The 24,402-nt window shown below is 37.9% G+C and overlaps 1 protein-coding gene across 19 annotated transcripts in view; it reads right to left on the reverse strand.

The window, feature by feature from the left end:
• Window positions 1-24,402, reverse strand: part of Lingo2 (leucine rich repeat and Ig domain containing 2) — a 1,357,796-nt gene that overhangs the window by 1,079,713 nt on the left and 253,681 nt on the right. For all 19 annotated transcript variants that reach the window (XR_009588066.1, XM_060373595.1, XM_060373592.1 and 16 more), the window contains one exon: window positions 7,362-7,457. The gene's annotated coding sequence lies outside the window, so the exon portion shown is untranslated. The remainder of the gene's footprint in view (window positions 1-7,361; window positions 7,458-24,402) is intronic.

The following is a 24,402-nucleotide window of genomic DNA, read 5'->3' on the forward strand; positions in this document are numbered from 1 at the left end:
TATTATACATATCACAGTTGCATTATTTTGCAGAATATGTGAAGGCAAATAATAAAACTTTTGTGGGTAATCAAATTTAAAAAAAAAAAGCAGGTACTGAAACATTATGCATGAATATGCAAGAAATGAGAGTTGGGATGGTAGGCTTGTGAGACACCGGCTGTTGCCTCCTACAACAGTTATGTGTGGCGGACAAGTCCTCCATTACTGAGGATTGCCCATTTAACAGGCAGCTCTCACACAACCCGCACTCCTGCTGTTTGCAAAAATTCACTTTGAATATATGATGCCAATTATAGGGAATGAGCACGTCAAGATTTTGACAGGTGTCTAGAAGGTGGTAATGTTAATTTTACTTATGCATTTTCTGTTTTAAATACTCTGAGAAGGAAAAAAAATAACTGTTGTCTAATGAAGCTTAAAAAGGAATTTACATGTTTACCTCCATACAAAATCACTATGGCAATTTTTTTTACACATCCCTCAAGAGACAGAAAAAAAAAATCCAGCTGAAAGGACAAAAACTGATAAACTAAAGGAGTTTACACACTGATGAAATACCTTAGGAAGTCTTAGAAGAAGTCAACAGCTGAATAATGATTGGAAAAGAGAAAGAATGGGCAAGTACAAGAAAAAGATGAGAAAACTGACTTAGCTTTAACTCGTGGGCCTGCAGAGCGTTTAATAGCACATAGGTATACATATTTAATATGTGGTAATTCAAATTTTTGTTGTTCTTTAAAATGGAGGATTATATCATCTAATATTACATAATTAGTTATCTTTACAACTAGAAATGCTTATTCATGAAACAAAAATATTAGTCAGTTGTTCTCAGCAAAGATCTACAATTCATGTCTTTCTGTTTCTATCCTTTTAAATTTATTTGTTTTTTATTAATTACAGTTTATTTACATTGTATCCCAACTATACTCCCCTCCCTAGTCCCATCTCAATCCCACCCTCTCTTCCTCATCTCCTCCCATGTCTCTTTCCAAGTCCACATATACAGGAGGTCTGCCTCCCCTTCCTCTGACTCTAGCCCATCAGGTCTCATCAGGAGTGCATTGTCTTCCTGCCTTCCCCTCAGAGGAAGGTGATCAAAGAGCCAGCCACTGAGTTCATGTCAGAGATAGTCCCTGTTCCCATTACTAGGGAACCTTCTCGGAGACTGAGCTGCCATGAGCTATATTTGTGCAGAGGTTCTAGGTTATCTCCATACATGGTCCTTAGTTGGAGTATCAAAAGACCCCTGGGCAAAGTTTTTTTTTTTTTTTTTTTTTTTTTTTTTTGTTCTGTTGCTCTCCTTGTGGAGCTCCAGTCCCCTCAAGATCTTTCTATCTCCCTCTTCTTTCATAAGATTCCCTACACTCTTCAGTGGCTGGCTCATCGATCACCTCCTCCTGAGGTAGGTATGTGGGGGGAGTAGCCTTACCAGGCCACAGAGGAAGACAATGTAGCCAGTTCTGATGAGGCCTGATAGGAGAGGGTCAGATGGAAGAGGAAGAGGACCTCCCCTATCAGTGAACTGGGGACAGGGAATGGAGAAGAAGAAGGAGGGAGGGCAGGATTGGAAGGGGAAGAAAAATGGGGCTACAGATGGGATACAAAGTGAGCAGAATGTAATAAATAAAAAAATTAAAAAGAAATATCAAGCTCAGTGGTTAGAAAGAATGTGTAGAGACCCAGACATTTTTCTTTTTACATGTAGCCCATCTTGCCCCTGGGGGCAATGGTCTCCTGAACCTACTCAGACCTCGGACACCACCACTGCTAGTTCTAGAACTGATGCAGGATGTTCCAACAAGGGGGTTAAGGCTTCTCATAATATTTCCTATAATCCCACACCTGTTTGTTTATAACCCCCATTTTTATTCATTGTTAGCCAGATAGAGCCAAGTAATTGTGGTGATGATACTTGCTTTTTTCCCAATGCTGGAATGCTAGTAAATTTAGGTATGCCCTGGTTACTCGCATGCCTCGATGGGCGCCTGTGCCCGTTGATGCCCCCCACACTATGACTCTCTTCAGACAGAAAAGGGATCTTGGAACTACAGCCACCATTGTTAATGCCATTTCATTGGCGGCTGTTGGAGCTACCACCTGGGCATTAGCCATGAGTCATACTGGGCAGACTGCTCAGACCCTGAAGAATCATTTAGCCAATGTAGCTCATGCCTTAGTTGTACATAAAGGAATTAATGCTCAACTAAAAGGAGACTTGATGGTGTTCAATCAGAGGATTGACCTCGTGCAGGAGCAAATTGATACCCTATGGCAAATCGCTCAACTTGGCTGTCAATGGAGGTATACTGGACTTTGTGTCACTAGCATACAATATGAGAATTTTTCCTGTGCTGCAAATCTGTCTAAACAATTGTCTAGCTATATTTTAGGTAATTGGACTGAAGAATTCGATACTATGATGGAGCAGCTGAGAGTGGCCATTGTTACGGCAAATTCTACCAGAGTGGACGAGTGGACGCAGGACTAGCCACAGGATTATCATCATGGATTGCTGCAGCCATGAATCATCTGAAGGAATGGGCGGGCATGGGAGCGTTAGCAGGCCTTCTTGTGTTGGTCTCCTTGGTTTGCCTGTGGTGTATATGCAAGATTAGAGTCTCACAACAGCGTAATGTAGCCATGATCATTCAGGCCTTTACAGCCATTGAAGCAGGACAGTCTCCCCAAGCATGGTTGGCTACCATAAAAAAAGCTAAAATGTTATGCTCAGGATGCGAGGCTAAGCACTGCACTCAGGGTCAGCCGCTTTCAACCCAGAGAAGAGCATGTCTGATTGCATGCGGGTTGATGCCCCAGGTCCCGCCTCTGAGAAAAAGGTATCGGTCGGGTCTGATGCTCTTTGGGTGGATGACACCTAAACGAACATCGGTACAAAGTCCCAATTTATTTCTAATATCAGAGATCAGACCTCTACTCTTGCCTGATGCGTCTAAAACAAAAAGGGGGAACTGCAGAGAGCTGCGTAATGCCGTGCCTTAAAGATGGAGCTGGTTTCCGCCTTCCATCTTCCCAATGGTGAGTGCTCTCTGTCATGAACGAATCCACATTTGGCTAAGGCTGAGGATCTGGCTTGCTTCCATGTATGTGGACCTATCTACATTGCCCACGAGGCACGCTGGGGTTGGCTACCCAGAGGCTATTTATGCTGTGGGCTGGCTTTCCCCTGGGTCAGAAGATTGTTCAAGGTTCCTGAACAATTTACATGTTTACCTCCATACAAAATCACTATGGCAATTTTTTTTTACACATCCCTCAAGAGACAGAAAAAAAAATCCAGCTGAAAGGACAAAAACTGATAAACTAAAGGAGTTTACACACTGATGAAATACCTTAGGAAGTCTTAGAAGAAGTCAACAGCTGAATAATGATTGGAAAAGAGAAAGAAAAGAGAAGAAAGAAAAGAGAAAGAAAAAGAAAAGAGAAAGAAAGAAAAGAGAAACTGCATTGAGAAGAAAAAAAAATTTCTTTCAGGGTAGTCTTACACATCAGAAGAATAGGTCCACTCTACTTGATGCCTTTTAAACTCCAATGTAGCAGGTAATGGTGAATTCAGTGTTTAGGAGCATAAACAAAACAAATAGAGGCCAATTGTTCCCATATGTGCTTGTTCTGGCTGCCATGAAACAAAACTCTTCATGGCTATAAAACTGAATTATCCTAGGATTAACAAGCAGCTGTAGCAGACACACACTCTCCTGGTGCCAAGATTTAGGCCTAGCCCATCATGTTCTACCTTCAAAAGCTAAGCCAATAAGTTATACTGATAAACTTTATTGGCCTGTAGAATGGGGGTAGCTGGTGAGAAGATTTGGCACATTATTACATATGTGAAAGCACCTGCTCACTAGAAGCAATTTAGTTAACATTAGCCTGATTAGAACTGCTGTTGTCATGAACTGTGTCTGCAGTTTTAAATTTGCTTTATCAAAGTTTCACATGCATCTGGATAAAATGTAATTATTCAAGTGAATTGAGTTAAAATTTATTTGTTTCTTAGGTATATATTATAATGCTTACTCAACAAAGTTCTTCAGTTTGAACTCCAACAGTAAAACTCCTAAATTCGATGATGAAATGTAAAGCTTCAAGGTAGAAAACCAACAGGTCCCAGTTAGTGGAGTATACAAAAAAGTTCTTTAGTTTGATTGGCAGTGTTTAAAATGTAGATTACTGAAATTAGGCTATTGTACTTAAGTGATCATCAAGAGCACCATCTCCTTCCTGGGAATATATAACAAGCTTCCCCAAAACTTCTAAACACTTTAAACTTAAGAAACATTTTCCTAGAGATGCATATATAACACACAGATGCTACAAGCAAATCTAAGGTAAAACCTATTGTTCTTAGCCTGGTACATTTGGAAATGATTATTTTCTTAGTTAATTTTTCTCTGTCAAGATGAGGCTCCTTTTTACTTCTCTCTCACAACTTTTCTGAGTCATGTCAAACTTTTATCCTGATTGTGAAATAGTCCAGTAAGTTCTTTATAAGATATGTCGCTGATTCACTTTTTATCAAGTGTATGAGCATATCTTGAAGGGCAGCTGCCATTTTAGAACATTGGCAGTGCTTCAAGAAATGGGTGAGTTGTAGTCTGTGTAACCTTGCAATGTGAGCAATGTGACTCTTTTATTTTTTATTTTTTTATTTATTACAATTTATTCACCGTGAATCTCCCTCTCCCATCACCTCCCAATCCTGCTCTCCTTCCCTCTTCTCCTCCTATGTCCCTTCCCCAGTCCACTGATAGGGGAGTTCCTCCTCCCCTTACATCTGACACAAGCCTATTAGGTTTTATCAGAACTGTCTGTATTGTCTTCTTCTGTGGCCTGGTAAGGCTGTGCCCCCCTCTCAGGGGGAGGTGATCAAAGAACAGCCACTGAGTTGATGTCAGAGACAGGCCCTTCTCCCCTTACTAAAGAACCCATTTGGAGACTGAGATGTCATGAACTACGTCTGCGTAAGTTTTATAGTTATTTCCATCAACGGTCCTTAGTTGGAGTATCAGTCAATCTCAGAAAAGACCCCTGGGTCAGGATTTTTTGGTTCTGATGCTATCCCTGTGGAACTTCAGTCCACTCCAGTTTTTTCTATTTCCCCTTTCTTTCATAAGAAAGACTCTTATATTTATGGTTGTGAGCCTAGCCTTTAACGGCTGAGCCATGTGGACCTATCTGCATTGCCCCCGTGGCACGCCTGGGTTGGCTACCCAGAGACTATTTAAGCTGTGGGCTGGCTTTCCCCGGGGTCCGAGGATTGTTCAATGTTCCCGAATAAACTGCATTGAAAAAAAAAAAGAAATCATCAAAAAAAAAAGAAAGACTCTACCCAGCAGAGTATTAAAGCAGATGCTGAGACTTATAGCCAAACTTTGGGCAGAGTACAATGTGACTATTATGGTCCTCACTGCATTAAGGGTCTGGCATTGGTGCTAAAATAAGGTAAGCAACTTCATAACGATCTTAGAGTTAAAAGGAAAGGAAACAAACAGTTTTATTACACAGGGCCTTACCACGTAGAATTCTATTCTAATAAAACAAATACTGTTTAACTTAAATCAAAACTAGACATAATAATGGAACTTGAAAAACTTCAGTGAAGAACCTCTGTTCTTCAAAATTCAATACTCTTGACCTGAAATGTATCAAAAGTTCTCTGAGTATACTCAAAATGAACATTACTGAAAACAGCATTAGTGAGGACCTAACTTCCCTTCCTATTATGCTCCGAGGAAAGCCTTTCTCTATGAATATTGGAGCTGTGATTTTAATACCTGCAGTACACTCACTGATTTTGTAGAATTTTTTATGTCTACAAAAAGGGTAAAATCACATTGGAACCTGGGGAATGATTGAAAGCTTTTCCTCTGGACTTTACAATGAACAATATAGAATGGAAACATGTAATCTTCAGGTGTGGGAACAATGTCTATTCCCACAGAAATACTGCTGATCGTTACTAACAGCGAGGAATGACTCTGAAGGCATGTCTCTGACCCAGGGCTCAACACACTCCCAAGAAGTCAACTTTGAAGAACTCAAGCTCATCCAACTCGCGGAAACTCGGCACCTTCTGGTTAGCAATCACTATGGTAGATGAACTCATCTGAAAAAATTCAGGTAACAGAGGCAGACCAAGCGCATCGAACTTTACTGCTGAGTATGAAGAGCAAAGGGACGTGTGTTCTCCTGTTTACAGACTAAATGTTGATATTTCAAAGGATCCAATCAGTAATATGAAATTGCTGGACAATAGCTGGGTAAGTGAAACATGTTGAAGAATAAGTTTGCATAATGTTGATTGGAGACAATCTTTACTCACAAATACTTGTTTTGTATTTCTTCATCCATGCATCTTCACTGACAAATACAAGGAAGTACTGATTGTATTTTAGTAATGTTTACAGTATAGTGACATTTAAGTGACTTCCATACAGAGAGAGTAGTATAGTAGGCAGAACGGCAGGTGGTTGGCATATACTATCTCTTACTTCAGTGGAGTCCTTTCAAATCCCCATAGCACATATGTTAGCAAAGGAAATTGGGACATTTTAAGTTACTTTCTCAAGGTCATATATTAGTTAGCCATAAAGGCTGGATTAGAACTACTTCCATTAAACATAATCATCGGTCATTATTATTTGTATAGAGATGGTCTACCAATTTCTCACTCTATACCAAAGATGAATAATACAAATATCCCATATATTTTTCCATATCACTTTTTTCACATCATTCAAATGTTTTAATGCATCTATTCAACCGTTTGATGCCTTGCAGAAGTATGTCTTCAAGAGTAATGATATATAAATGAAAATCACTTACATTTTCTATTGAGGAGAGCCAAATATGTCTCTTTTCTAAGTAGTGCATTACAACTTAGTTGATTACCTTAAATCTAAAGTTTGCCTCCTCACCCATCACAGGGTGAGAGATAACATATCTGTGGGAACTGCAGTAAGTCAACTATAAGAAAGATTGTAGACATGGTTTCAGTTTCTTCAAATGTCTGTTTTTACATCTGTGCTATGGGTGTGATAAAACCTACTGTTAGGGATCTTATGATGACAGTAGCTAATATAAACAATACACAGAGTTGAAACATATCATTATGTGAGTTCTCTGAAATGCCGCAGGCCTCTTGAGGACAAGGCAAAATATTAAACAGATTTAAAAATCTTAAACTTATAAACTTAGTTACAGTCATCATTTTATTTTATTATCAACACGTAATGATAAAGCCATCACATATATTACACACAAAGACATGCACAAAGTGTATGCTTGTCATTATATTTTCCAAGCACCAACTTATAAGAATTGTTTCTTCTTACCACAACAGAAAGCACTTTCAATAGTGATTCTTCAACTTCATTTGGATACCTCACGTATAAGGATTCTACATCTTGAAACCATCCTCAGTAGATTTCCTAAATAAAATGAAACAAAAAAACATGGGAAAATGGGAAAAAAACCCTCAACTTTGCCCAACAGTATCTGGCTGCTTTTGCTTAAATTCTGAATAAAAATTGTATGTATATTTTCTGGCTATAATTTCATAAGTCAAACTAATGTATCAATTCCCAATGACACTATTTCATGCATTTTCTCATAAATGATTTCATTATATGGGCTTTCATAAATCAATATGTATTATTTTATAAGCCTTAAGAAAATAATTAGAATATAAGATGATTTTCACATCAACACATCTTCATTAAATTTTGTTTGAAACAAAATATATTAAATACCAGTAATAGCATACACAGTAAAGATATATTATTAGAGAGACCAAATTATACTTTAATATATCATCATCTTCTTTTTCCCCCACCCCATGTTAGGGAGTTCACTCACAAAAACACTTCAACCACGTTCACTGATGCTCTAGTCATAATAGCCAGAAATTGGAAACTACTTGGATGTCACTCAGTAGAAGAATGTGGTATATTTTTTACATGTATTAGTCAGTAATTTTAAAAATGAAATTTCCTCTAAATGTCTGGAACTAGAAAAAAATCATCCTGAGTCATCTCATATCCTTAAGGATAAATATGATATTGATTCACGTATATGAAGATATTAGCTCTTAATGATAACCATGATAAAATCTGTAGTGCCACAGAGGTTAGAAAGAGTAAGGGACTAGAAGACAGATATATCTCATCTGGAGAAAAATATAGAATAGATACTTATGGATGGATCCGGTACAAGACTGGTTGGGGAAGACCAAGTTGGTAGGTAGAGCAGACAGAGGGATGAGAGACAGAATATTGGGAAAGGGGGCTAAAATTGGGGGGTAGTATAGAAACCTAATACAAAAGAAGCTTCCTAATACACATACATATACAAAGTTCATCTAAATGTAATACCCAAATAATGGAGGAAAAAACTGTTACTAACTGCTTATTTCATGTCAACAGAAGCTATCAGTACCTGAATTGGATTATACATAATTGAGTTGTTGGCCAAATGGGTCCCAAAGTAACCCCCAAACAACCTAGGTGTTGCCAAGGCTTTAGATTGCTCACCAGAAACTGACATGAAGACCCCATTGCTAAAGATGACATCTACAGAACCCATTGACCAAGAAATCAACATGGTACCTCTATAGAACATTTACCTCTATGTGCTAGTGTTTTTGGTACAAGAAGGTACTCTATAAGGTGCCAGAGGAGAAATGTAAATATCACCCCAAATATAAACTCTTTAACGTTCAATAGTGTCTTGTCTGAAAGACATAATGTCACAAACCTGGTAGGAATAATCAACCAATATCTTATTTGCCTGAAGGCCCATCACTGAGATGGAAACCATACCCAACACTGTTTGAGTGACCAATATTCTAATAGTAAAGAGCCCAGAGACCTAGTGTAAAAATCAATCTCTTTTTTAAAATATAAAGCCAAATAAGCAAAAAAAATGTATCAATAAAATGACTCGTAAAAACATACCACTGTACTCATATATCCGTGCCTTGCTCAGCCAATATTAGTGAAACTACTCCTGTAGCAGATGGGAACAAATACAGAGACCCATTGCAGAGAATGTAAGACATTATGTAGAGAATGAAACACACTCATCCCTAATAAAATGTCTCCATCAAGCCGCTCCCCTGAAGCTCAGGAACCCCAGGAAAGTGTAGTTAGATTTTCCACCAAACATACTTTATTTACCTCCCTTCCAACCCCCTGATCTTAGTCTACTTCAGGGAAGAGTGTAAGGCGAAGAGGAAGTTGAGGATACCGAGAAAAGAAGGCTCTTTAAGTCAACCTCAGTGTTGCACATAAGAATTTACAGAGACTGAGAAAGGATGCATACATAACACCTGCAGGGTTAGCCTGCACCCTATGGGGACCTAGAGCTGAAGGGAGATGTGGACACATGCCCCAGTCCCTATCCCAGAAGCAATCTCCAAGCGATTGATTACCATTTGCAGAAGAAACAAATTCTCAAATGGCATCTGAGAAACCAAGCACTCTTAAGGGTACCCTGCATGCACAGCAGCGGGTGGCCAGCAGAAAATAAACTCATCAGCATTTTGGGGTTCCTTGTCTTATAATGTAATGTCCAAACTCTTCCTTTTTAAATTTTTATATTTTATTAATTTTGTTTTATTTACATTTTTCTTTATTTTTACCTTACAAATTGAAAGGCTTCATGTCAGTGTTTTTATTGGATTGCCAAGTATGGCAATATGTATATATTAACATATATATTAACATATACATATATGTGATATTAATATATATATACATATTTATACGGTTTTTTGTTTCTTTTCTTGAGCTCTTTTCCTACTATTTGTTTGTTTTGTCCAATTCCAATGTGTTAGTTTTGTTTTGCCTTATTATGTTCTATTGCATGATATTTTATTTTATTATTACATAGAATACTGTTGGGTCTCAATGAGACAGAGAGGGTGTAGACCTGGATTGGAAAGGAGCTGGTAAGGAACTGGGAGTAGCGGAGGGAGGGCAAACCATAAGCAAGATTTTTGTGAAAAATTCCACTATTTTTTCAATAAAAGAAAACAAAAACCAAAACCCACTTACAACATAGCAGGAAAGCATACTTATCTTGCCAATCAGTTTAGTAACTGTGGAAAATAAATTATCCTACAGAAAAACACTTTTGTTTACAAGTGGAGAGGCTATCCACAGATTTACCAGGGGTTATTCCTTACTACCCAATATTTAAGTTATTATTTTCAGACTTCTCTGTCAATATCAATCTAGCACTTTCTTTTTCTTTTTGTATGCCTATCTTTGTCTCCTCCCACTCCTCTTTTTGGCCTGCTGCAGTCACACACACACACACACACACACACACACACACACACACACACAGGCATACTCACATATACAGGCATGGCCAAAAATACAACAAATTCAAGTTAACATGCAAAATAACAAGCAATCATATAAAAGTCAATGAAGTCACTGTAATTCATCAGCCTATTTTATACCCTTTAATATGTATTTAGTTTTTATTAAAATAGAGACTTCTGAAAAAAATAATTAAAATCTTGATTATGCAAATCCCAGTAATGAAATATTGAACATCTGATTGGGTGAAACAGCCCAAGCTGAAGCAGGCTGGTCACTATGATCAATTTTTAATCAGCTGCATTGGAATAAAGTCTGTCTCATCATTATCCTTATTCCTTCTTAGATTTCTACTCCTGCAAAAGAAACAAAACAAAATGCAGAAGGTATAATTGCACTATGTGACATAATGGATCCCTCTTCCAAAAAGCTAAATATGAAAAAGGAGTACAAGGTTTATTAAACAATATTGATATCAAATGTACTTGATTAAGTACAGAATTTGAGCAAAGTCATTTTATTTCCCTTTCCGTAAAAACCAGTTAGGATCTTATGCTTTTAAACTGTGTTCAGCTCTGTATTCTGCTTTGAGATTGTGAATTGAGATTCCACACACCTTGTTTCTCATTAGCCACATGGCTTCCTCTTAACTTTCATATTAGGGAGCATAAAAGAAAGATTAAGCAAGCTGCAGCAGAAGAATGGGAGGGGGCTGATTCCTGGCTACTTCTTGTTGTCTGCATTTCTTTTCCAACCATCCATCCTTCATCCTCAGAGCTGAATTTAGTTTGTCTACAGACTTTTAAAATATCATTTAATATTTTATAATTATAACTTATTCACCTTATATCCCAGCTGTAGCCCCCTCCCATCTACAGACTTTTTAAAAGTCCTTCAGAACATGCTCATCCCCCACAACACAAAATATCTTGTATGTCATCCGTTCCCTCCTGGCTTTTCTTAGAGTTCAGCTCTACTTTTGGTTTTGCCACAGCATACCAGGCTACACAATATCATCACCAAGAACTATGTACCAGAGTTCTGAAAAGTCTGTCTTTCCACTGAAGTAGCCCAGGTCTCACTCATTTTCAGTCCACACAGAGAGAGAGCATCCATATTCTGCCATCTTTGTATAACCTCTGAGGCACGGTTTTCTTTTCAGTTCTCCAATTGCCCTGCGACCCATCCTTCATATTAAAATTTACTCAGTAAAATAGAATATTTAATTTCCTTTTCTCTCATTCAACCCTTTAAAATAGTTTGAGGGTAAGAAAACTGAGAAAAGTAAAATGAAAAACCTTACACCTTTTAGGTACTTGTCATTATTATTTATTAATTTTATATCTTGGTCATAGCCCCTTCACTCTTCTACTCCAAGTCCCACCCTCCCTCCCTGTTTTAACTATTCTTACTTTCCTACTCCTCAGAGAAGGGGACCTCCTCACCCCTGCCCCACCCCAGAATGTCAAGTCCCATCAGGACTAAGCACATCCTCTTCCCCTGTGGCCTGGCAAGGTATAACTGTCAAGGGAAAGTGATCAAAAAGCAACAGAGTTCATGCCAGGGTCAGTCTCCACACCCTTACTAGAGGACCCGTATGATGACTGAGATATCCATCAGCTATGTCTGTACAGGGGCCCTTGCATGGTCTTGTTTGGTGCTTCAGTGTCAGTAAAACACCTCCCACATCCCGTTTTCCTTGGACCCTGATTAGTTAGCACTATTGGTCTTCTTGTGGAGCTCCTATCATCTGTCCCTTCTGGGTCCTTTTATTTTCCCACTACTCTTCGACAGGATTCCTTGCACTCTCCTCTGTTTTTTAATCCGTTTCCATTAGGTGCTTGATGGAGCCACTCAGAGGACAGCTGTGCTAGGTTCCTGTCTGCAAGCATTGCAGAATATCATTAATCATGTCAGGGCTTGGCTGTCTCCCCTGGGTTGAATCTCAGATTGGGTCAGGCATTGGTTGGACATTCCCTCAATTGCTGCTTTATTTTTGTCCCTGCATATCTTGTAGGCATGCAATCTATAGAAGACTCAATGAAGCAGATTAACATTTATAATAATTTCATTAATAAATGAGTGATAAATTTATTGCACCCTTACACTGTCTGTTCACTTTTTATATATTACTCTATTTATTGGTAACAACAGTGAAGATGTAGATATCAGGCCCATTTAGAAGGTAGAGGATTTAAAGTTAAATTACATGTCATACAGTAAATACAGAGCCTTTCAATAGCAAGCTGAGCTATGTGTTTACTGATTGCTGTGGAGGGTGTTCTTCCCTCTCTTCCTCTCCTGTGGCAAGCTGCTTCAAGTTCTGGAAGATTCTGTTATCTTTGTTTTTTTAATTATTATTATTATTCCAAATCCTTAGTGTGTTTCAAAGGACTTTCCTCCAGCATTCTCTTCTTTAAAAAAAATAATATTACATTTTATTCAATTTGAATCTTGGCTGTGGCCCCCTCCCTGATGTCCTACCAATCTCACTCTCCCTCCCTCTTCTACCGCTGTGACCCTCCACTTGTCCACTGGTAATGGAGGTCCTCCTCCCCTTCTATGTGACCCTAGCCTATTAAGTCTCATCAGGACTGGCTGCATTGTCTTCCTCTGTGGCCTGGCAAGGTTACAACCCCCAGGGGGAGGTGCTCAGAAAGCCTCTCACTGAGTTCATTCTAAAGACATCCCCTCCTCTTCTTACTAGGGAACCCACTTGGGGACTGAAGCTATGGGTTACATCTGAGCAGGGGTTTTGGGTCCTCTCCATGCATGGTATGTGGTTGGGGTATCAGTCTCTGCAGGACCGCCTAGGCCCAGACCCAGTTTTTTTTTCTCTGTTGGTCTCTTTTTGGAGCTCCAGTCCCCTCCAGGTCTTTCTGTCTTCTCCCTTTTCATAACATTCCATGCCCTCTGCCCAAAGTTCGGCTATAAGTCTCAGCTTCTGCTTCGATACCTTGATCAGTACAGTCTTTCAGAGGCCCTCTGTGGTAGGCTCTTGTCCTGTTCCTTTTTTTTTCCTGCTTCCTATGTCTACTGCATTTTTCCTTCTAAATGAGGATTGGACATCTCCCCTTGGGTCTTCCTTGTTGTTTAGTTTAGCTGTCCCTCAACCAAGGAATGGATACAAAAATTGTGGTACTTTTACACAATGGAATACCATACCACTCAGCTATTAAAAACAGGCAAATGGTGGTAACTAGAAAAGATCATCCTGAGTAGGTATCCCAGAAGCAGAAAGACACACATGGTATGTATACTCACTTGTAAGTGGTTATTAGACGTATAATATAGGATAAACATACCAAAATCTATACTCCTAAAAAAGCTAAACAACATGGAGGACTCTAGGGAAGCTGCCCAAATCTCTTTTGGCATTCTCTTCTTTTTTTATGTTTTTATTTTTTTATATTAATTACAGTTTATTTATCTTGTATCCCAGCTGTAGCCCCCTCCCTCATTCCCTTCCAACCCCACCCTCCCTTTCTCATCTCCTCCCTGCCCCTCTCTGAGTCTACTGACCATCCATGGGAGGAGTAGCCTAGCTTGTCATTCTTTTCTTGAACACACCTTTAGAGAATTGTGTGAGCACTGGAGGGGACAGGGAGAGCCACAATGCAGAAAGGAAGAGAGAAAACAGATTGCAGGAGAACCCACCCTCACTGGACTTTACTCTTGTGTTTTAAGTAGCTAGACTGGTGTTTCTTTAAATATTTCAATGACTGAGAATATATTTTGGAACAGAAAAAACAATCGTGTTCTAATATCAACATGTCTCTTCACAGCTACTTTTTTTCTTAGTTTCTTCACATATAAAATAAACCGAATGATGTCATGATACACAATTTACAAAATGACTGCAAATCATTCTTGACTCCCATTCAGGACATCAGTGTGACCATAGATTTCTCTTTAGGCCACATGGAAATATATGTGGAGAGGACACAGTACTTTAAGTATTCCATGAGACACAGAAGAAATGAAGTTTTAAGGGAGTGGGAAGAATGAGGGCAAAAAAGACACATAATATAAAAGTGTAAGGAAGAATGCTGAGGATTAAAGAAATAAACAGGAGTCCAGCTTTAGTCCACGGATGTTTGACAGAATACAAAAGATTATTTCAATCTTCTTATATCTGTTGATGCCTGCTTTGTGACCAACTAGATGGTCAGTTTTGGAGATTGTTCTGTGAGGTGCTGAGAAGAAGGTAAATTCTTTTCTCTTTGGGTGAAAAGTTCTGTAGATGTCTGTTAGGTCCATTTGATTCATGACAACTGTTAGAGTCATTAATTCTCTGTTTAGCTTCTGCTTCATTGACTTGTCCTTTGGTAATATTGAGGTGCTAAAGTCTCTCACTATTAATGTGTGGGGATCGATGTGTGGCTCATGCTTTATTAATATTTCTTTTACAAATATGGATGTCTTTTTTTTTTATTTGGGGCACAGATGTTCAGAATTGAGGTTTTTGTTTTTGGTGGAATTTTCCTTTGATAAGTATAAAGTGTCCTTCCTCCTCTCTTTTGATTAATTTTGTTTGAAAGGTTTTTTTATTAGATATTAGGATGGCTACTCTAGATTGGAAAACCAACTTTCAGCCCTTTATTCTCAGGTCATTTGTATAACAACAGAAATAGCAAAAATCATACACATGCATGGAAACTGAACAATTCTCTATTCAAAGACAACTGGGTCAAGGAAGAAATAAAGAAAGAAATTAAAAACTTCCTATAATTCAATAAAAATAAAGGCACAGCATATCCAAACTTATGTGACACCATGAAAGCAGTGCTAAGAGGAAAGTTCATAGCACCAAGTGCCTTCATAAGGAAATTGGAGACATCTTATAGAAGCAATTTAAGGGCACACGTGAAAGCTCTTGCAGCGGGGAGGGGGGAAGCAGACACATCCAGGAGGTGTAAAAGGCAAGAAATAATCAAACTCAGAGCTGAAATCAATAAATAATTAACAAAGAGAACAATTCAAAGAATAAAAGTAACCAAGAGCTGGTTCTTTGAGAAAATCAACAAGATAGACAAACCCTTAGCCAAACTAACTATAAGGCAGAGGGAGAGTATCCAAATAACAAAATCAGAAGTGAAAAGGGAGACACAACAACAGACAATGAAGAAAACCAAAGAATCATGGGGTGTTACTTCAAAAGTGTATATCCCACAAATTTTGAAGATCTAAGTGAAATGGATTATTTTCTTGATAGATTCCACTTACCAAAGTTGAATCAAGATCAGGTAAACACTTCCAGTGTCTATTCTATTTGCTCTTCTGAATGAGAATTAAACATCTTTTCTAGGGTCCTCCTTTTTACTTAGCTTCTTTAGGTCTATGGATTGTAGTACAGTTATCCTGTATTATGTGGCTAAGGTCACTTCCCCCTGGTGGTGGAAGCGGATGCAGGTAGCCCTAATGAGACTTGATAGGCTGGGATCAGATGGTAGGGAAGGAAGGCTCCCCCTTTCTGAGGACTAGGATAGGGGAAAAGGGGAGAGGGGTAGAGGGAGTGACATTGGTTGAAGCATATGAAGAAAATCCAGGCTTATATAGGCATGTCAAAGGCAGAAACTTTTCTAAGTTTTTTTGATTTATTATTTTTTCTTTGATTGTATAGTAACCTGAGATTAGTGGTATCTTTCTCTTTCTTTGTTCTTTCTTTCTTTGGTTTAGGTTTAGGTTTTGGCTTTGGTTTTGGTTTTTTAGGCAAGATTTCTCTGTGTGGCCTTGGCTGTCCTGGGTACCTTTGTAGACCAGGCTGGCCTTTAACTAACAGCATGCCTCTGCCTCCTGAGTGCTAGGATTAAAGACATGGACCACCTACACCAAGCTGATTAGTAGTTTCTAAAAGCTTTGTATTGCATTGTAAAATCTTAAACCTGAAAAACACTTTTTCATACTGTGAAATCTTTCTTGTCTTGTTTTATTTTATATTTTATTTTATTTTGCTTCTTATCTCTGCAAATACAAACAAGTACAGGCCATCTGAACAATACTGTCTTATGATATGGTGCACAGCGGATTATCAAAATGTTCCTTGCCAATAACATCACTATATATTATCAGAAGAGTTGTTTCATTTCACCATTAATATCAAGGTTATAAAAGAATCAAAAAAGAAAGTTATGGCTCTGATTTTTCACTTAGTTAACCTGGATAACTAACAAATAATGTCCTTGGTTCTGTAGCTCCATGTTGAGATTTCCATTACTTTTACATGAATATCAGTCTCACTTTTATAGTAAAACTTAACAATGAAAAAGTGTTTACTTCAGTTTGCATCTCAATTACACAAGTTGTTTTTTTTTTTCCCATGACAACATACTCCTTCAGTTTATAGCCAGAGTATTTCATGCATACTTCAGATTTCATAAAAAAGAAAACCAAGATTTTCATCAAGGACAAGTTGTAAAGTAATCTCAACTACTTCATCAAGGTCACTGCTAAGGTAACTTGGATATTTTGTTTATTCACTTCAAATAAATAATAGTGAATAATACAATGACTTTTTAGTTTGTAACTACCAACTTGAACTGTGCTATAACTCCAACAAATTTATCTTTTACCTGTATGCTGTGAGAAAACTATTCAGTAGAGCTCAAATGTAAATTGAACCATTTTATTTTGAAAATATTTTCACCTAAGAGATGCCCAAAGAACTGTGAAAACTTCTGTGGTTCAAGGACAAGAATTTTGACATCAAATCTCAAATATTGATCTAATGCAGCAAACATTAGGAGCTTTGAAATAGGCAGCCTTTTGTAGAGGAAGGTTCCCATACCCAGTCTCAGCCTCAGTAACTTCACAATAGTAAGTTATACTAAATTTAAACTGAGATTAAAATAACTAGAGACAGTAAAGGAAAAGCCTTGCTCACCCATGATCTACAACTTTCTTTCAGTTGCCTAAGGGCGTCCCTACACCTCAGTAACTTCACAATAGTAAGTTATACTAAATTTAAACTGAGATTAAAATAACTAGAGACAGTAAAGGAAAAGCCTTGCTCACCCATGATCTACAACTTTCTTTCAGTTGCCTAAGGGCGTCCCTACACCTAAGGTTGTTAGGACTCCAGACTAGCTAAGTCAGGAACAGAGTCCAAGAACTAGCAAAGATGAGAAAAGAGAGAGAAAGTTACAGAAAGAAAGAGACCAAGAAACACACACAATACACAACAAGTTACAGTCTAAAGCAAATAAAGATTAAAAGAAAAACAAATCACAAAGAGAAGGAAGGAAAAATTAAAGGTGGGAAACAAAAGGTACTGAAAATTGGAGAGAAAAATGAAATATAAAGGCACAGAAAGACAGAGGGAAAATGGTTTTGGGGGAACACAAAGACAGGAGAAAGAACCAGAGGAGCAAAAGGAAGCAACATCAAACAGGAAATAGGAACACGAGAGCATCTTTGCTTTGAGATGGTTTTCATGTAATCACAGGCCCCAAGATATGGTATACGTGTTTGTCCTACTTTCCTACCAAGTACTAAAACCACACTGGTTGTTGGTAAAGAGAGTGAGAGACGCCCTGCAGAAGAAGAAAGCAGGCATGTTGATCTGCAGATGGAAGTAAAGGGTTGGCGTGTTGTAACGGGAGCTGGTCCTGGTCATCATGCCTGCCTATAGAAGTGTAAGAATCATTGCCATTGCTTTTATTTTGCTTCTTATCTCTCAAGCTGGTCTCTTGGAAAATTCACTGGAAATCTCTTAAACTATAAATCTCTTCAAATATATATACATAGAGAGACTGTATATATATACAGTCTCTCTATGTATATATACACTGTTTAAGAGTTCCAGTGCAATATATGTAAATATATATATATATATAATTGTCATGTATAAAGCATTAAATTTTCTAATATGAATTGTGAATTGTCAAGGGATGTAGATGCTATATATTACTTATGTCTAGTTTATTTTTAGATTTCTTTTATTTTATGCCAATGAGGGTTTGTCTAAATGTACTTATGTGCACTAAGTGTATGCCGGGAATCTGAAGATACATGAAGAGGAGGTTGCGTGCTCTAGACCTGGAAAAACGGATGTGTTCAAGCTACCCTGTGAGTGCTAGGTTTAAAACCCAGATCTTGGTAAGAACAGGGAGTGCACTTGACTGCAGAACTGTCTCTCCATCACTGATGTCTATATTTTTAAACGAAGATATAGTAAGGCTCTACTTTGCATTTAAATACAAAATCACAAACTCATTTTCTAATACTCACATTTTATTATTAAATACAAGAAAAGACATCATAACCACCATTAGTAAATAATTTGAAAAGCAGCAATTAAAAACAATGAATCCACTATGTCATGCAATCACAAGCATGCTGCTACCTCTGTTTTTGTAGAATGAAGAGAATGTGATGATTGATGAATACACCTAAGATTTCATATCAGTACAGCACAAGGAAATTGGGATTATAGACTATTATGGAAATAATAGCCAGCCTAGCTCTGACTACCGTGAGGCACAAGCTCATGAGGTCGTGTGCAGCACAGGGAAGAAAAGTTGGAACCTGAGCTCTGGGTAGTGGACTTAGTGTAGAAAGGAAGACAATGTGACTCTGCTATTTCTAATTTTTGGCAACTTTGCAAAATTTGGAATTAAACTGTGTTAATTATTGAAGTGATAGTTTATTGATTTTCAGTGATGCAATTTCTGTATGTATAAACCAAAGTGGAGAGCCTGACTATTCCCTAATACTTGAAAAACATCTGTGAAGCAGAAGATGATAATGTATGTTGCAGGCCGTAGAATCAATTCTGTGACGTGCTATTTATTTCATGAACACATTCTCTTATTTTCCTGTTCTTTTGTCTTCCTCTGTCTGCCTGCCTCCCCCACATTCCCTGTGTTTGTACATAGAAAAGGTTCTGATATTCTGACAATAAACATATTTTTTAAAAATGTGTTTGACAACAAAGACATGGCTAGTTTTTCTCGGGTGCTCTGTTACAAGGAAAGAGTTTGTGAGATGCTGTATTTGCTGAGTTTGCCGTCTAAAACTGACCCCAGGATTATGCGATTTCAAGCAGAAGAGCTATGGGATATAATAACACAAACTGATAGAGCAGAGAATTGTCCTTAAAAAGAACTCTTTTTGTTTCTGTAATCCTTGGGTTTGTATTGGGTTTTCAGGAGCATGGTGGTCGAGGAACATGGAAGATGACCCATGAGTTAGTCTAGATATAAAAAGCACAGTTTTCACTATGAATGGGAATCAGTCCCTGAAGTATTTACATTAGGCCACTTCATTTTAGGTCAATGAGCCTGAGGGAAAATTTTTACATAAAAAGGCCAAAAAATAATAAAGGAAAATGATAGGAATTAGATACCTGTTCCCCAGACAATTCAAGGCCAAATTACAAAGTGCAAACTTACACTAGTGAAATTTGGCAGAAAGTACGAAGCTTTGCTTTGGAGAAGAACCAGAACAAAAACCCAGTGCCTGGAATAAACATTAGGAGTTTATTTTATGGATACATTCATCTGTTCAGTGTCCCCTTGATTCTCCTAAACTTTATGATTCTTGTTTGTCTGTCATCTGTCGCTTTCAGGTGAGGCTTTGATGTTCCAGGTGGCAATAATAAAGTCTACACAAAAAGCTCTCTCAATTCTCAATCTGGGGTATATAAACATTGAGTTCATATACAAACAGTTTGTTTCAGTTTTCAGCAGGATAAATATTCCTTTTTCTATCTTTCAGTTTTTTTATCGTTAGTTTTTGTGAGGAAACTCAGACCATCATAAAATAGGTTGATATGGAAAAATAGATGTAACAGAAATAATTTATCACTAAGTAGAGAATGCATTCACTGGGAATTTTATTCCAGGACTACCACTCACCACTATCGCTCATCACTAAGCAGCCTTATGCTACAGTTCATGCACCTGTTCTTATTTCTGTACCTAATGCCCATAGGAAACTGTGAGGTCAATAATATTATCATGTTCATTTTGTTAATGAAATCCCAAAGCAGGTACTCAAAATTAAATAGCTTTTAAATACTGGGTCTTATGATTGTATTTCTATCTATTTTATTCCAAAATCCAAATCAGTAGTCATGCTATCCAATTGGTCATTGGTTCTGATGCCAGGCATCCAGAGTAGCTGTATTCATCCAGCGCTGGTGGCACAACAAACTATCTCTGCTCCAGGGACAAGGGTGGTAAGAGGGGCTGATTTACCTGGTTTAGTTCTAGAGATCTTAGGGAACAGCCCCAGCCTCAGCTTTCCTATGAAGAGACCTCAAAGGGGATTGTATAACAAAGGTGAGAGAGCACATAGCAGCAGCTTGAGCTCGCATCTTGAGGCAGGAAGCCAGGAAACAACTATGAACTAACAAAAGTTCCACTGGAGTGACATTATTCTCTGCCCAAGCTACCATCACCAACCTTCTCTTTGTGGACTTCATCTCTTCTGGGCCTATCAGCTCAATGATGCCTTCCTATAAGCATCATGTTTTCAACATATGAACCCTTGAGGAATAGCACCCTCAAACCAGAGTAGAAAATGCACAATAATATTCTAAGGCTTGAGTAATGAACTAGGTAAATTCTCATTATGAACTAGATGAGTTTTTGTTCCAGTTTTTCTGTGAGCTAGAAATGTGTGTGAGCCTTATGATATGGGATTTGAGGGATACAACTTTAGCTAAGGAAAGTCTAGAAAATGCTGTGTTGACTCTGCTATGAAGAACCAAATTGTTATTATGAACAAACAGTCCAATTAAATGTTCAGTAAGAAAACAATAAATAAGTTCAGGCAATGAAAACAGAGGGGGTTTAAAGGAACAAAATGGGAATTTCTAGGGTGATCTCATGAAGTACTTGATTAAAATAAAATGAAATTCCTTCATAGCATTTCCATATTCTATGTTGAGTGAAGAAAACATTTATGCCTGGTTTAAAATGACAGGATACATGGCTCTCTAGGGACTGGCATCTAACTTCCTTTCAGTAAAATGAAGACCCTTAACATACTGTCTCTTCTCTTGTCTTTGGGAAAAATAAAGTGCCGAGAGGATATGGTGCAAAGGACAAGAGGGGAGACAGATGGTGTGGTAGGAGGACAGGGTTGGGGAATTCAGAATGAGCAAAAACATGTTTGGCCATAATAGTGATAGCCAAGGAAGAAAACCAATCTGAAGACGGTGCTGAGGGCTCATAGTAATTAGTCTCCAGAGTGAATTCAGAACCACCTCTGCAAAGGAGGGTCCAGTGCTCTTAGTTCAGCAGTCAGAGCCTTTAGTGGGAGGACTTGGTGGAGTTGGCAACTCTAGCCTCCTACAATCCAGTGTTGGGGAAGTAGACCATCTTACTGTTCCACACACTGCCCACTCCTCCACATACTCATATGCCCACCTCATAGGTCCTTGGATTCTCACCATGTCATCAAGGTTTGTTGAACTTACGCAACTATGAAAACCACTAAAATGATAATGGGGCCAAAGAGAAAATCAACGAGTCCTTCTCACTTTTAGAAAGTAAAATGTAAACAAAGTTCCTGTGAGTATATTATAGTGGTTCTCTTGTCTGTTCTAGAGAATACCATAGATAAAAGAACTGGGAAAGAGATGAACTGAGTTGAGAACCAAGGAGGAGTGAGGTACAAGTGACTAGATGGGAAAAGAAGGACAGTAGTAATTCAAGAGTAGAAGATAAATAAATACGCAAAATGAGAAAATAAAGATGAGAAAAATGTATGCCTAATGCAAAGGCAAAAATGGCTAAAAAGTCAAGGAATTAAAATTTTCATTCATTGATATCCATGTTCTCCCTTTACCCTTACTTTTCCTCTCCTGCCCTAAGCTCCATCCATTGCCCCATGCCAACAAAGTCCAAGATTCAGGGCTAGCCTAGTTCAGCCCTTCCTTTCTAATCGTAGATAGCAATAATATTACTGTGACTCCCTTCCAGGAACTCCTGCCTAATGGACATTTTCCAGACCCAGAAAAGATGAATAAAATGCCAGCTAGACATAGTGAAGCATCAAAGTCATTTTGAATGTTAAGAGCTCAATCTCTAATATATACTGAGCTGTAAAACCTGCAGTTATGTGAGGGTAATAACCATGTGAGTAAATACAGTGTACCTCTCAAAGATCGTGAAAGAAATATTCCTCTTAGGACAGTGCTAGTGCTAAATCCATTCTGTAACAATTGCATTTTAAAACTTTAATGCTGATATTATGCTTTTAAGCATAACTGTGTTAGTTTTTCTTTGTACCCAGACTGAAAAGTAACAGGCATTTTCTCATAGCACATACACACAACTTTAACTTTAGTGAACCAAATTTTTATGTATAGACCTTGATTAAAAGCAAATATGCTTTTAATTACAAATGAGGAAAGCTTAGAACTAGCCTAAGTGCTCAAGAGATGGGCTAGAATATTACAGTAACTGCATCACTTAGGTATATTATCTTGTATATGCAGGTGGGTATGCGTGTATATATGTGTTTTTGAAAGAGGGGGACATAAGAAGGTATAATGCTGGAGTGAGAGAAGGAAGGAAAGAAAGAGAGTGAGACATCCCAAAATTTTATCTGTGCTAATTTATGAGTGGTAGAGATTTAAAAAATATGTAATTATCTTTTAAAAATAGTTTTATGTTATTTCATTTTATACTATCTGCATATATTATACTTATAAATACAAAAATAGTTTCCAAATTTATTTATGCAGCTATGTCTTCTAAGTAGGATCTAAACATATCACATCTGCTTTTAGTATTCTGGAGACATTTTCATGTAAAATAATAATTGCTGAATTATCAAAACTGTCCATATTTTTAGAAAAAGTTAAATAATTGGAATGAATTAATGCATTTATAAATGCCTTAACACGCCTTCATTTAATACTCACTGAGTGTCAATCATTACTGGTCCCCAGGCTCATATAGACCAATGAAGCAACAGTCTGTCTTTAAAGTAATAGCAAACACAGAAATCAGAAAATGTGACAAAAAGAGAATGTTCACTCAGATCTTTGTCTTGGAAGCATTTGGATACTGCTATCAGTATGAGTGTGTGGCTCTACCTCCAGTTCTCAGATAACCTGATAATTATCAATTCTCTACAAGGTAATACATGCTAACCACCATCCTATCCATGGCCTTAGTGGATTCTGTGGCGAGAATGAAATAGCACATCTCCAGGTGCCCAAGTGTGTCCCTCCTTTGTCATGCTTACTTCCTGGTGCACAACCCTCACTCTCAGAAGAAGAATAAAGGCCTGAGGCCAATCTTACGCCCTGCTATGGTTAGCGATTTATATATATATAAATAAAAGAATTTAGGGAAAAGGGTCTACGATCTAGTAAAACATAGTTTATGATTGTAGGAAACTGATATTAAAGACATTTAAAAAAAAGCGTTCACAGTATCTTCAGCCTGTGTTTAATAAGTTGTGCACCTATTTATTTCTTGAACTAAATGCATTTGGGGCAGACTTTTCCCTAATGAACTCTATTTCTTTTTCCTTAAAGCATGCCATGTATCTTAATGAGCTTGGAATAAAGACTCCTAAGTGGCATCAATTTCTGGTAGGGAGAGCAGGCCTCTTGGAGAAAGTCAGAAGTAGTATTGAGTCTTCCAAGAGCATGTGATATATTTAGTTGAGGACTTCATAGCCAAAGAATACCTGTAAAGTAATCCATAAAAGACAGCCTGCTTATGTTTTGCATGTTCACTAAAAGAGAATAAGTGGATCAAAGAAATCATCTGTATTCTTTCATTTGGGCTTAGAAGAAGATAAGATACATGCTTAAACCACAATTTATAATCCTAGATCCTCCTCCAAACCCAAGGGGCTATTTATCATCTCAGTGCTAAATGTAGGCAAGAGAGAGAAAACTGGCTTTCTGTAATGAAAAGTCTGGAAGCGAGAGCTATAAACAACAGCACAGAAAAAAGCTCTCTGCTGAATATATCCAGACTCCAGCCATCATCTTGGGTGGAGAAATCAATGGCAACGTGAAAATCATTCCCTGAAACTCAGGACATATTTTGTTCTCTGTGCATTGTTTTCCTATATA

The sequence above is a fragment of the Meriones unguiculatus genome, chromosome 20 (genome assembly GCF_030254825.1).
Source record: "Meriones unguiculatus strain TT.TT164.6M chromosome 20, Bangor_MerUng_6.1, whole genome shotgun sequence".
NCBI classification, from domain to species: domain Eukaryota; kingdom Metazoa; phylum Chordata; class Mammalia; order Rodentia; family Muridae; genus Meriones; species Meriones unguiculatus.